The sequence below is a fragment of the Neovison vison genome, chromosome 1 (assembly GCF_020171115.1).
Source record: "Neovison vison isolate M4711 chromosome 1, ASM_NN_V1, whole genome shotgun sequence".
Classification (NCBI taxonomy): Eukaryota; Metazoa; Chordata; class Mammalia; order Carnivora; family Mustelidae; genus Neogale; species Neogale vison.
This window is the reverse complement of record NC_058091.1, coordinates 169,049,074-169,063,584: the sequence shown is the minus strand read 5'-3', so window position 1 is coordinate 169,063,584 and position 14,511 is coordinate 169,049,074. Positions and strand designations below refer to the sequence as shown.

The 14,511-nt window shown below is 42.3% G+C and overlaps 1 pseudogene; it reads left to right on the top strand.

Annotated features, from left to right (window-relative positions):
• Nucleotides 1-6,241: 6,241 nt before the first annotated feature.
• LOC122900815 lies at nt 6,242-6,868 on the top strand (annotated as a pseudogene).
• Nucleotides 6,869-14,511: the final 7,643 nt, after the last annotated feature.

Below are 14,511 nucleotides of genomic sequence, written 5' to 3'. Positions count from 1 at the left end.
AGATATTTCAACACCCATTGTGTAATAACTGATTCAACAAGTAGACAGAACATCAGTAAAGACACAGAAAACTTGAACACTAGTAACCAGCTAGACCTAACTGACATCTGCAGAATGCAATACCCAACGACAGCAAAATGCACATTCTTTTCAAGGGCACACAGAACATTTACAAACAGACCATATTCTGGGCAAGGCAACAACTCTCTAATAAAGTTATACAGATTCAAATCACACACAGTATATTTTCCGATAGCAGTGGAATTAAGTTAGAAATCAACAACAGAAAGATATTTGGGGAATCCCCAAATAATTGGAACCTAAATAACACCTTCCTAAACCTACGACTTAAAGGTAAAATCAAAAGGGAAATTAGAAGTTTCTTTGAACCAGATGAAAATGAAAACACAACAGTTCAAAAAAATTGATGGCACAAAAGCAGTACTTTAATGGAAATTTACAGCACTAAACACATATATTCAAAAAAAGAAAAGTTTCAAATTGCTTGTCACTGCTTTCATCCATTTAGAAACTAGAAAAAGAAAAGCAAGACAAACACAAAATAAGCAGAATAAAGGAAAAAATAATGATTAGGATGGAAATAGATGAAATAGAAAAAATAGAAAACAATAGAGAAAACCAATGAAATAAAAACCTGTATCTTTGAGAATGAAAAAAAAGTAATAAACTCAAAAGAAAGAAGAAGGAGGGAGGGAGGGAGAGAGGGAGGGAAAAAAGAACGACCCATCCCTCACAACATATGCAAAAATTAAGTCAAAATGAACCATAGACCTAAGGTAAAACCCTAAAGCTGTAAGTTATAAAAGAACACCTAGGATAAAATGTTTGTGACCTTGGTTTAAAGATCTATTTAAAAATTGATGAAAAAAAAGGGGGGGGGCACCTGGGTGGCTCAGTGGGTTAAAGCTTCCTCCTTCAGTTCAGGTTTTGATCCCGCATTGGGCTCTCTGTTCAGCAGGGGGCCTGCTTCCTCCTCTCTCTCTGCCTGCCTCTCTGCTTACTTGTGATCTCTGTCAAATAAATACATAAAATCTTTAAAAAATAAAATAAAAACTGATAAGTCAAAAAATTAAAATTGATAAATGGAACTTAACCAAAATTAACAACTTATGTGTTTTGAAAAATACTGTGCAAAGGAGGAGAGGAGAAAACAAGTCACAGACTTGAGAAAATATTTGTGAAACATGTCTGATAAAGAAATTACAATCAAAAAACAATGAACTCTCAAAACTCAACAATAAATAATAAGGAAGCAACAATTACTAGGAAATAATAAGATGGTAACAAATCCAATAAAAATTAGGCAAAAGATTTGAAGAGACACCTTCAAAGAAGATATGTACCAAGGAAAAGGATGAAAAGATTCTTAGCATCATTAGTCTTAAGGAAATGCAAATTAAAATCACAATGAGATACCAAACCAGATCTATTAGACTCTTGCAATGTCTATAACTTAAAAGACTGACCATATCAAATATGAGGATGTGGAGGAATTAAACCTATGTACACTTCCAGTGGGGAAGTAAGACTTAAGAGAACCATTTTGCAGTTTCTTAAAACATTAAACCCAAGCAGACAATGTGGCTCAGCCATTCCACTCCTATGCATTTACTTAAGCTAAGTGTTCACAAAATGACTTACAAAGACTTATACCAGTCCTATCTATAATACCCAAAATTGAAAACAACCTAGCGATTATCAGTAAATGAATGAATAAACAAAATGTGATATACCTTTACAGTGCAATGTTACCCAGCAATAAAAATAATCCAGCAACAATCTAACATGAGAAAGCAGATCAGTGATCACCTGGAGTTGGGGAATGGGAGCAGGAAGAAGAAAGAGGCCGGAAGGGGGGATTACAAAGAGCAGTAGAAACTTTGAGTACGATGGAAATATTTATTATCTTAACTGAGATGCTGGTTTCACAGGTGTGTACATATGTCATGCTTTAACAAACGGAATAATTAAAGCGTGTGCAGTTGTAAATTGTATGTCAATTACATCAGAAATCTGGGTTTTTTTTTTTTTAAGATTTTATTTATTTATTTGACAGAGAGAAATCACAAGTAGTTGGAGAGGCAGGCAGAGAGAGAGAGAGGGAAGCAGGCTCCCTGCCCAGCAGAGAGCCCAATGCGGGACTCGATCCCAGGCGCCCAGAAATCTGGTTTTTTTAAAACGGCATATCATCGTGATCTTTTCCTCTTTTTAAGGATTTTATTTGTCAGAGAGAGAGAGAGGGTGCGCACAAGCAGGGGGAGCTGCAGGCAGAGGGAGAAGCAGGCTTCCTACTGAGCAAAAGGAGCCACATATAGGACCTGATCTGAGAACCCTGGGATCCTGACCTGGGCCAAAGGCAGACACTTAGCCCAATGAGCCACCCAGGCATCCCTCATTGTGATCTTTGATTAACCACTTCCATCACAAAATGGTATAGTGTTTTTTTCAAACATAACCTAACACTACATTTCTCACTTTCTATTTAAAAACTGATCTAGTGCTGCATCAATGAGATTAGTATTAGACTCATTACTGCGTGCAAATTAAGGTAAATTAATACTGGCTTAAAACGTGATTTTAGGGGCGCCTGGGTGGCTCAGTGGGTTAAAGCCACTGCCTTCCGCTCAGCTCATGATCCCAGGGTCCTGGAAGCAAGTCCCACATAGGGCTCTCCGCTGAGCAGGGAGCCAGCCTGCTTCCCTTCCTCTCTCTCTGCCTGCCTTTCTGCCTACTTGTGATCTCTCTCTCTGTCAAATAAATAAATAAAATATTTAAAATTTTTAAAAAAACACGTGGTTTTATTTTTTCATTTAATTTCATTTTTAAGGTCCACAGGTGGATAGCCCAGGATTGTAGAGCAGCTCCACCAACTGCAAGAGACCCTGATTTCTAAAACTTTTGCCCCATCAAGTGTTAAGGTAACTCCTTAAGACCCAGCCTTTATACAGTCATTCCAGAGGCAAAAAAAAAAAAGAGAGAGAGAGAAATGAGTGTGCTTCTTCCCTTAAGAACACTTTCCAGAAATCAAACCTGATACCTTTACCTACATATCATTGGCCCAAACTGAGTCACATGGCCACACCTCCCTGCAAGGGATGCTGGGAAATGTAGTCTTTAAATGGCTATATGGCCAGTTAAAAATCTGATGTGCCATTGGCAATAAAGGCTCAGGTTTCCACAGAAGACCTACAACTGAAAAAAAGAAGTTGTGAAATATCTCAGTCCTGAACAAATAAGCATTTGCAATTCTTAAGATACAGCCACTGTTCACTAGTGCCTCTTACAAATTCACTCTTCCTCTCCAATATTTACAAGCAACAGTGAAAAAAAGGAAATTAGCTTTGGTCCTGGAGGTGATGTGGGTCTCAGGAAAGCGGTGCATACATGTCAGGCTATGACCACTCGTGAGCAGTCACAGAGGGTTGGTACACACTTAAAAGCAGCCCAAGCCATAGAGATCCACCATCACGCGGTGGACGCCTCCTGCTACAAGGGGTTCCAGCACCGCCTCTGACCAAACACTGGCTGAACAATAAGCTGCTCATGCAGAGGATGGCTCCCAGACAGCCAGGCTTACAAATAATATCATAAGCGCGGCCAGTAGTCTGGAAGACAGTGCCTACGCCCAGGCTTGTCCTTTCAAGAGCCATGGGAGGGGAGCTCCAAGTTAATGTTGAGCAAAAGTAACACACAACAATGACACAACTCCCTGATTTGCAACAAACCACACACACCAATAAAGGCAAAAAACCAATACGGCCGTGTAAGGGGCCTTAAACATGATTTTGGCCAAGAGTGGCTTTGTCTGAACCCTATATAGCTGAGCAAAAGATAAAAATGGGGAGGAAAATCTGAGCAAAGCCATCGAAGGCTGTGCATTGTGGGGGAAAGAGACTTCAGCTGGGTCACAAACAAGTCCAATTGCCAAGAAAACAGCCATCACAATGCTGGGGCCAGGGGAGATCGGAGGCTGGGGCCACTATGTGTCATCTAAAATGTCCCTTTTAGAACTATCACTGACAATTGGTGGGGGTGGGGGACAGGTTAGGAGTAATGCAAGACTGGGGGCAAGGAGACGGACTTTCAATTTCTGATTAAGAAACGTTGAGGGGTGCCTGGATGGCTCAGTAGGTTAAACCCTCTGCCTTCAGCTCAGGTCATGATCCCAGGATCCTGGGATAGAGCCCCAGGTCGGGCTCTCTGCTCAGTGGGGAACCTGCTTCCCCCTCTCTCCCTGCCTACCTCTCTGCCTACTTGTGATCTCTGTCTGTCAAATAAATAAATAAATAATCTTTAAAAAAAAAAAAAGGAAAGAAAGAAAGAAACATTGATCACCTGAATAAAAACAATGGCAGTGGGCAGGGGGAATGGAAAGCATTATATAGAAAAAAGAAATAGTACTGACCAACTGGTTAATTAGTGGGGATGGACAACTCAATTCAGAGAGAAGGCAGTACTGGGAATAAATCCCAGAAACGTGACAAGTGGACCCACTAGTCAGCTATAATGGCTTCTTGGCAAATGGGAGAAATCTATGGCATTTGGGACATGTTCAGTCCAATATACTTCTGAGAACTTCTGATGAAAATGTACAGATGGAAAATGTATCCAAGAGTCTAAAAGTCATGGGCTTAAGGCTGTATGTTTGGGAGTCATCCGGATATAGAGTTTGAGAGAAGGTATGCAAGATCACATAAGAAGAACATTTAGGTGGGAAGAAAAAAAAATCACATTTCTGTTTTGAGTAACTCAAGACAGGACACAAAGAGGGAAGAACAAGAGTTTGGGCAGAAATGATGGGCGCCATCTTGTCCTAGTTACATGGGACATTGAGGAGGAAGTAAAACTGGTCGGGAGGCCAGGCACTGTGATCACATACAAAGTGGGGAGGATCCAGAGAACAGACTGGCAGCTTTTACGACCAAGCCTGCCACCACCCAGCTGAACCCCTGAAAAGTTGGTTTCCCCAACTGAAACCCTGAAAAGTTGGGTTTCCTAACCCTCCATTTCCTCATATGACAAAAGGTCTAGGGTGGGAGGTTGGGGGAACAAGGTGGTGGGTATTAGGGAGGGCACGTATTGCATGGAGCACTGGGTGTGGTACAAAAATGATGAATACTGTTACGCTGAAAAGAAATTTAAAAAAAAATTCTAAAATTCCTCAAATTCAGCCTGCTGTTCATGACCCTTGCGCCCCTCCCCCAAATATGGCACATGTCACTGCTTACCCTTTATCTGTTATGATGTTTCAAGAGCCTAAACTGAGCTTCCCTGAAATGCCCACCCTCCCCCATCTCATATCATCTACAATACTTTTGGTTCCAAGTACAGAAGTCCTCATGTGAACTAGCCAGTATGGTTAAATGAATTTATCAGCTTATGTAATTATAAGATGTTGAAGGATTTCAACTTTCTTGTACCTGTTAGAAGAGTACTCAAGTTCCATTATTCTGCCTTTCCATCGCTCTGTGCCCATCTCGGAGTCAACTTTGTCCTTAGACTTGCTTCCCCCATAACAGACCCGACAGTTCCCTGCTCCCTATCAATACATTATAGTAACTAGCAACTTGAAGGAAATACAGCATCAGTGTCATGGAATTCCAAGAAAATGCCTGTGATTCATGCAAATTCAACCTACATCTGCCATCCCACAAAATGCTTCGGGTCTGGGCTACCTGAATTAATTATGACAGTAAGGATGCAGGGTTGCACCAACAAGGTTGAACCAATCAGAGCGTATCCAGGGAGCAGGGATAGAATCAATCCCCCAAATGACCTTGCTCTGACCTAGCAAAGGTGTGGGATGGACGGTGGGGGGCTATTCCAGAATGACTGTACCTCTAGCTGTCAAGTCTTACCCATCTTTCAATCCTTCAAACACCACCTCTGTTCTCGTTCACAAAAAAAGTGCAATGTTTCCCACTTCTGTTCCATAGTCTGCACATTGCTTGTATTCTTAGAACCTATTTTATCCTCTGTTCTCTAAGCTTCTTTAGGGTAAGAGCTATGTCCCATTTATCTCAGAATCTTCCAATTCCCCAGCGCAATCTAGCTCTGGTGATGCTTAATGTTTACTGAGGGGCACGTGGCTGGCTCAGTCAGTAGAGCGTGCAACTCTTGATCCCGGGGTTGTGAGTTTGAATCCCACGTTGAGTATTGATATTACATTTTTTAAATCTTTATTAAGAAATAAACAATGTTTGCTCGGTGGGCGCTCTGTGGGCCTGGGTGAAGATGGCCTGTGCAGCCTCACGGTCCCCAGACGACCAAGACAGGTTCATTTGTATCTATCCTGCTTATTTAAATAACAAAAGACCATTGCGGAGGGGAGGCGAATCCCCATAAGTAAGGCTGTTGAAAATCCTACAGCTACTGCGATTCAAGACGTGTGCTCAGCAGTTGGACTTAATGTATTCCTTGAGAAAAATAAAATGTACTCTAGAGAGTGGAATCGTGATGTTCAGTACAGGGGCAGAGTCCGGGTCCAGCTGAAACAGGAAGACGGCAGCCTCTGTCTTGTACAGTTCCCAGCACGTAAGTCAGTAATGTTGTATGTAGCAGAAATGATACCTAAACTAAAAACAAGGACACACAAAACAGGGTGATGACCAAAGTCTTCAGCAAGGAGAGAGAAGTAAAAAAGGGAAAGGAAAGAAGAAGAAATGACCAGATTTGAGAGTCAAGTCTGTGGTGCTACTGTGAGAGATAGTGAATGAAGGCTTCTAACTTACATCTTAGAGAAATGGAAGCTTTTTATTTGCATCATTTAACCGAACTGTGGACATCTCTGCCTCCCAGCTTCAGCATCAGAGTTGACAATGAAATAAATTTACATCAGAAGTTTGCATCTAGCTCTTATGCAGTATAAAAGAATTTTTTTTTGCTTTTCAACAGAGTTTTTGTGGAAGAAAGCAGCATATTTTTTAATGGACAGTGGACTCTGCCATAAGTTACATGAAATCCTGTATCTCTCCTGTGTGTAAACATGTTTCAGATAAATGAGTTTAAATTAAGATTTGAAATACACATTTTCTTCAGCTTTTAAGTTAATGAAATAAAATTTGAAACTGAAAAAAAAAAAGAAAGAAAGAAACAATGTTTAGTGAACTACATACAGGTAAAATACTGTGGATAACTGAAATATGCAGCCTCTTTTTCCTTCTGTCAGTTCTTGGGAGGCACAAGTCCCCCCTACCTAGTTTATAGACAGGAATACTGGAAATACAAAAATAACAAAGTAGGTCGTTAAGCAGTGATTCTCAACATTTCAAATACGTTAACAACCTATTCCTTCTCCTTGGCTTTGTGACTCCTGAAGGTAACGTGTGACAAGATTTTTAATTTTGGGGATACTCATGCTTTCACTTTGTTTAAAGAACTGAACTCATGGAAAGAGGGCCTAGAATGTAAATAAGCCAACTACCCCCTCCCTTTGGAATGACTAAAGACTGTCTCCTTCCCGCCTTCAAGAAAGGGCAAGGGAAGTTGGTTACCAATCACCTCAGTTCCAGTTTTAATGGACCATAAGGACTACTCTAACAGAAAAGCCCAAACAAATGCTCTTGAAGAGAAGCTTGAAGAGGGTTTGAAGGGAGAGTTGTTGTCTTGGCAAATGGAAGGGAGGATTCTGGGAAGAATAAGTAAAGTGCACCCAAGTGAAGGTTTTTGTCAGGTCTTGAACATATACACCAGCCCTTCCTGGACCAGTATTAAGGATAAGATGGAGGGGGAGGGGGCGCCACTCCCTGGGAGGTCCTGGTGAGCACCAAAGGCCAAGCTGAATCCAGTCCTGGACCAGCAAACACGGAGCCTTCCCACCGAGAACGTTCTTACAGCTAACCACAGGCCTCAGGACAATGACATCCATGCTATTTCTGCCACCTGCAACAGTGCCTCAGCAGCGTACCCCTCAAGGGAGCATTGTCTCCACTAACTACAAGCCCTGGGTCTGTTATTTAATAATTTAAATGTAAATCTATGAAGTACCAGAGACACGTCCCTAAAATGCCCCCAAACAGCTATCAGCCCAAAGAGAACATCATAGAAGAGCCCCATGTCGTCTCTTGAGGGGCTAAAGCAAGCAGGTTCAAGAACCAGAATGGAAACTGTGGTTAGTGATATGCACAAACACTCTTTTAAAAACACAAGATGGAGTATTATCATATTTGTTTAGAGAACTTGAAAAATTGGTTATGTCCCCAGAAAAAAACCAGAGCCCCTCTGAGGGCTGATAAAACCAGAGATTATAGGCTTTTTTACCATCACCTCTGAGACAGGGAGTAACAGATTGTCCTGGACATACAAGGTCATGCTTCCGAATTGGTAGACTATGTCAATGGAACCTTCCAGACTTCCCTCCTTCCCAGGTCCGCATGCCAGGAGACTGGATGTCACTACTCCATCTCCACAACAAGTGAAAAGCTGAACAAACTGAAAACGTCAACAACTCTTCTTAGATCTGTAAGAGAATTGAGGTCATGGGACAAACAATAGCTCCCAGAACCGGAGAGACAGACAGGCAAATCAAAGAACACCAACATCCCCCAGAAGAAGCTGCCAGGGGAACCAGGTCCCCCAGGGGTGGGAAAACCTGAACTGTGAGTAAGTACTTGCTAGAAGCTCTATGTGGACAAGTCTGAAAGTTAAAAACCCCAGGGGATCCAGTCAGAGGGAGGCCTCCAAACTTTTGTGTGTGTGTGTATGTGTGTGTTTTATTTTTATTATGTTATGTTAGTCACAATATAGTACATCATTAGTGTCTGATGCAGTGTTCCGTGATACATTGTTTGCCTATAACACCCAGTGCTCCATGCAATCCCTGCCCTCCTTAATGCCCATCACTGGGCTCACCCATCACCCCACTCCCCACCCCTCTAAAACTCTCAGTTTGATTCTTGGAGTCCACAGTCTTTCCTGGTTCATCTCCCACTCTGATTCCCCCCTTCATTTTTCCTTTCTTTCTCCTAATGTCCTTCATGCTGTTCCTTATGCTCCACAATTAAGTGAAACCATATGATAATTGACTCTCTCTGCCTGACTTATTTCACTCAGCATAATCTCTTCCAGTCCCATCCATGTTGATACAGAAGTTGGGTATTCATCCTTTCTGATGGAGGCATAATACTCCATAGTGTATATGGACCACATCTTCCTTATGCATTCGTCCGTTGAAGGGCATCTTGACTCTTTCCATAGTTTGGTTACTGTGGCCATTGCTGCCATGAACATTGGGGTACAGATGGCCCTTATTTTCACTACATCTGTGTCTTTGAGGAGAGTAGTGCAATTGCAGGGTCACAGGGAAGCTCTATTTTCAACTTTTTGAGGAACCTCCACACTGTTCTCCAAAGTGGCTGCACCAACTCGCATTCCCCCCAACAGTGTAAGAGGGTTCCCCTTTCTCCACATCCTCCCCAACACATGTTGTTATCTGTCTTTTTCATTTGGGTCATTCTAATTGGTATAAGGTGGTATCTCAATGTGGTTTTGATTTGAATCTCCCTGATTCAAAGAGCTTCTAAGAGCTTCTAAGAGCTCAGTGTGGTCCTCACAGTGAGGGTTAGAGAAGAGTCCCCTGGTGTCTCCAACAGAAGGGGAGAAAGAAGGTCATGTTGAAACACACATGAGCATCCTATCTGGAGAAAAAAGTGGGTAATCCCAGCCTGACCTGCTTGAGTATCATCAGAGCCTAAGCGAACTAGGAAGGGGAAATATACACTCCCATCCCCCTTTATCAGTCCCGTGAACCCTCAGCAGGGAGAAGAAAGCAGAGGAATGCAGGTGAAGTCCACAGTCCAGAGGTAAAGGCTCAGGGTAAAGACAGAGGCTTAACTCTTAGGACTAGACCCTTCTCCCCTTGCCTACACCTCACCACACATTATTAAAGCCGGTTACAGCCATTCCCTTTATTGGGTTAGTCATGTCTGGCTATCATTAAAACACTTCAAGACAGACCAAAAGGCCAAAAAAAAAAAAAAAGAAAAGAAACCAGTTTGAAGAGACAGAGTGGGCGTCAGATGCAGACTCTGCAGGGTTGTTGGAATCAGCAGACCAGGAATTTAAAACAACCGTGATTACTATGCAAAGGCCTCAAATGGATAAAAGACGGCACACTGAGTACACCTTTCAGAATATTCAAGAAACTTTGAAACTGTTCGCCTTCCCTTGAGATCCAAGGCTTGATCTTCACCCCAAAACGGAATTGTACTGGCTGCCAAGCTGAACTCAAGGACAGGGACTCAAAGACCGTCAGAGCGAGGCTGGGCCTCCCAAAGTTGACCTTTCACCTCCCAGGGCTGCTCAGGGAACTGGGACTGGTTCTAGCACCACCAGAGCAGACCCACCTCTCCTGACCACCCCCCCATCCCCCCCCACCTGACTCCCCCACCCCCCACCCCCCCACTCGCCACCGTCAGCATCAACTCTTCCCTATCCCCTATTCCTTTTTGACCCTTACCCACCTCTCCAGCCCACTCCCCACAGTCAACTCCACAGCCCCTTCAGATAAAAACGCAGGAACTCACTGCTTTGAAGGGCAAATAAGGGCTTCTCGCTGGCTGGGCTCCCCAGGGGCATCTGCATCATAAAAGAGGAGCTTTTCAGGCAGTAACCCACCTCTGAAGGTGGACCTGAGAATTTTGATTCCAGGTTAAGGGGATTTTTTTTTTTTTTTGGCTGGGTCTCTCTAAATCCCCCCAAATTTGACAGAGGCAGCTTAGCATTTATTCTAAAGCTGGGACCCAAAGGCCTGTTTCTCTCCCAGGGATGAGAGATTTTCACTAATGTGCTCTTCTTGATGCGTCTCCAACTCAGAGTCTGAAAGAGGCTTATGCTTCTAACCCCTGAGAGAGAAAAACCAGCTACCTGATCGGCTGGGGGTCCATCTGGGGACCTTGAAAGGGCTGAAACTGACTCCCATTTAAAACTACTTTAAAAAGGGTCTCCTTCTTCTATTTTAATGAGTCCCCAAATGGAATCTTTCGCTGGATCTGGAAAGTAGAAAAACTAACAAATACTGGGTTTGTTTTCCTTTCCCTAATCTTCCTTCTGCCATACAAGGGCTACGGAGCAACAAAATGACCCACCAAAAAGGTTTTTTTCTGCATGGGTGGCATAGGGTGGCTAGGCAGCACCTCCTGGAACCTTCAGGTAAATCCGGGGAGTTAGGCCCTCTTTTCAGCCCCAAGTGACTGGTCCAAGGCTTTGCAGCTAGAGAGAGGTGGAGATGGAAACTTGGGTGCACAGCGCCCTAACTGACTCCAGCGCTCCTCCTTGGGGGAGGAAAGCCCAAAGCCACCTGCTATCCCTGGAGAAAAAAGGATCTGATTAAGCATGAACAAAGGAAAACTGCCATTTTATAGATTCTGACGTTTTTACAACAGCAATATACTATAAAGGATATAGATAGCGCCTCAATATATTAGAAGCCAAAATTAGAGTCTCTCTGTCTTGGTAGACTAGTCAGCATGTGATATATTCTCTGAGCCCCTACTGGATCCTCCATAAAATATGTTAATTTGTATACAGAGGAATGGCACATGAAAGTTCTCCGTAAACGGTTAAGACCCCATCCAAATGTCAGGAGCAATTCTCTTTATCCGTATATATGACTGAGCTGCAAAACACAAACGGTGCCTCCGCAGCGACTGACTTAAAGGCTCCTGACGAGTTGGAAAAATTACACGCGCCCGATCTGTGTTGAAAGCCGCCATGGCGCAATATAAAGACCAACGATAAAATTCAAGCTGGTTCGGTTCAGTTTTTCATTTTTATTTCTTTGCTTGGAATTTTCTTTTCTTCATCTCTTTATTCCATGCCAGCACTTAAATGCCACTTTTTCTTGCTGTTTTTTTTTTTTTTTTAGAGAGAGACCCCCACCCCTCAACCCCCTCCCCCACACCCCCATCACCACCTCTTCATTGTGCCCTGGTGCAACATGCAAAGGGCCCCACCAATGATGGGGCCATGCCTGGGCTCAAGATGGGTTCTCCACTAAAACTCAAAAATATTCTCTCCAAGCAGATTATATATAATTAAACTCGTTAGGGCCCCCCAACCAGCAGCGTACTGCTGCGTGTTCCCACACATCCCCTATGAGACACAACTACTCAACGTCACTGATTATTAATACAGGAATATTCATCCTATGGCTTACTTGAGTTCTTCGAGATTAAAGATCATACACGTAACAGATAGTCTTCTGAGAAGACCCTACCCCTTTTTCTCACTTGTTAGTTCTCCCCGGTGGCTCTGGGTATTTTCACTAACATCTCACAAACCTCCCGACTAAAACAACTCATAAACCTCTCCCTCAACCACCCGCACCACACGCCAATGGTAATACCTATTGCTTATCAGCTGAATTTCTTTTTCTGCCTATATTTTTCCGCCTGTATTACCGTGTCTTTGCTGTATTCTGTCGGGTATATATATTTTTCTTTCTCTTTTTTATAAAAGCAAATGCACCTTTACTGGCCCCCTTCCATAGAATACTCAACATATTAGCTATGCACAAATGCGTTATTTCCTAAAGTAAAATAAATTTTAAAAATATTAAGGGTAAGGCCAGCAAGGTATTTTAGAGATCATTAAGCTCACGTTTTTCCAAAGTATTTTCTTTAAGATTATATTTTTTTATTTGAGAGCGAGAATGTATGCTTGAGCACTCGCTTTCGAGAACACGGTGTGGGGAGGGGAAAGGGGCAGAGGGAGAGGGAGAAGCAGACTCCACGCTGAGCAGGGAGCCCTACTTGGTTCATAATCCCAGGACGCCGAGATCATGACCCGAGCTGAAGGCAGATGCTTAACTGACTGAGCCACCCTGGTGCCCTCAAAGTATTTCTTATGGAACTATAATTTCAGGAGCAGTTACAAGCTGCTATTTTAAAAGGAAAACAAAAGTAGTAACGGAAGGTTTTTCTATGGTCAAATACTTTTCGGCAATCCTGGATAAAACAGTATTTGGCAGATTTCTTTATTGCAGCAATTCTTAGAGCTACGTGCTTCGTGAATTTCCAAGAAAGGGATGTTTCTTGCTGCATTGTCCAAGGACTCATATTTTGAAGGAATCTATAGAACATACTTTGGAGGATGATAATCTATTCTGACCCAGCACCCCACCCCCTCTACCACTGACACACACACCAAGAAAAGTTATTTTCCTTGTTACAAGCCTAGAATAAGAATCATGGCCCCAGCCCACATCTCCTGACCCCTAGACAGGACTCCTTCCTCTACATCTTAGAAAGTCAGTACTGACATGGGTCTGCACAATCATACTTTAGTAAAATTACCTTTATCTTCCATTCATTCTATTCCTATTCCCACAATCTACTGCCCCCAGAAGCCCAAAAACCTTTTCCTTTTTCTTGTCACTTCACAGATTTATCACCCTTTGTTAAAATGTGTGGATAAGCCCTTGAATCCAGCCACCCTTTCCAGATCTTCATTTCTTACTAATAAGACCTCCATACATATAAACATCAAAATAGTAACATCAAATAAACTTTGTACACCTTTTCTTCTATTAACCCATCTTTTTGTTAATTTAATTAGCATACCCCAGTCACTGAAGATAAGAGGGTAGAAAAAGTTTTTCCCTTCGCGATGCCCTCCAACCATACTTCCTTCTGTAAAACCACTTCCACCACATCTGTGTGTTCTTGGACCACTAAATCAGATCAAAGAAGTCAGGATATGAAGAAGAAAGAGTTCCAAATTAAAAGGGAATACTGTACATTACATCTGATATTAAGACTTTAAAAATATGATAGGACATAGGTTTCACTTTTTGATTATTTACATACATATACAGATCCGCAAACCACAAATCCTCTTACAAAATTCAGTTTAGCTTCATCTTTTGCCAGGGGTCCACATTAGTCTTATTTACATGGAAATCATTGTCCCCTTCATGGTTGTACCAGAATATCTTCAGGAAGTTTCATTCCCAGAATTCTTTTAAACAGCCTCACAGTTTTAATTGGCACACTTGACTTCCCTCCCATCCTCTACCCTCAATAAACTGTTGATCAATCAACCAATAAGCAGAGATGTATGACTGAGGAATGATAAAGGAGACATGGTGTATATATATACAATGGAATATTACTCAGCCATCAAAAACATGAAATCTTGCCATTTGTAGTAATGTGGATAGAGCTAGAGTGTATTATGCTAAGTGAAATAAGTCAGTCCAAGAAAGACAAATACCATGGGATCTCACTCATACGTGGAATTTAAGAGAGAAAACAGATGAACATATGGGAAAAGGGAAAAGACAAAAAGGAGACAAACCATAAGAGACTCTTGATGATAGAGAACAAACTGAAGATTGGAGGGAGGTCGGTGGGGGATGGGCTAGATGGGGGATGGGCCTTAAGGAGAGCACTTGTGATAAGCCTTGGGTGTGGTATGAAAGTGATGAAACACTGACTTCTACTCCAGACACCAATATTGCACTATGCATTAACTACCTAAAACTTAAATTTA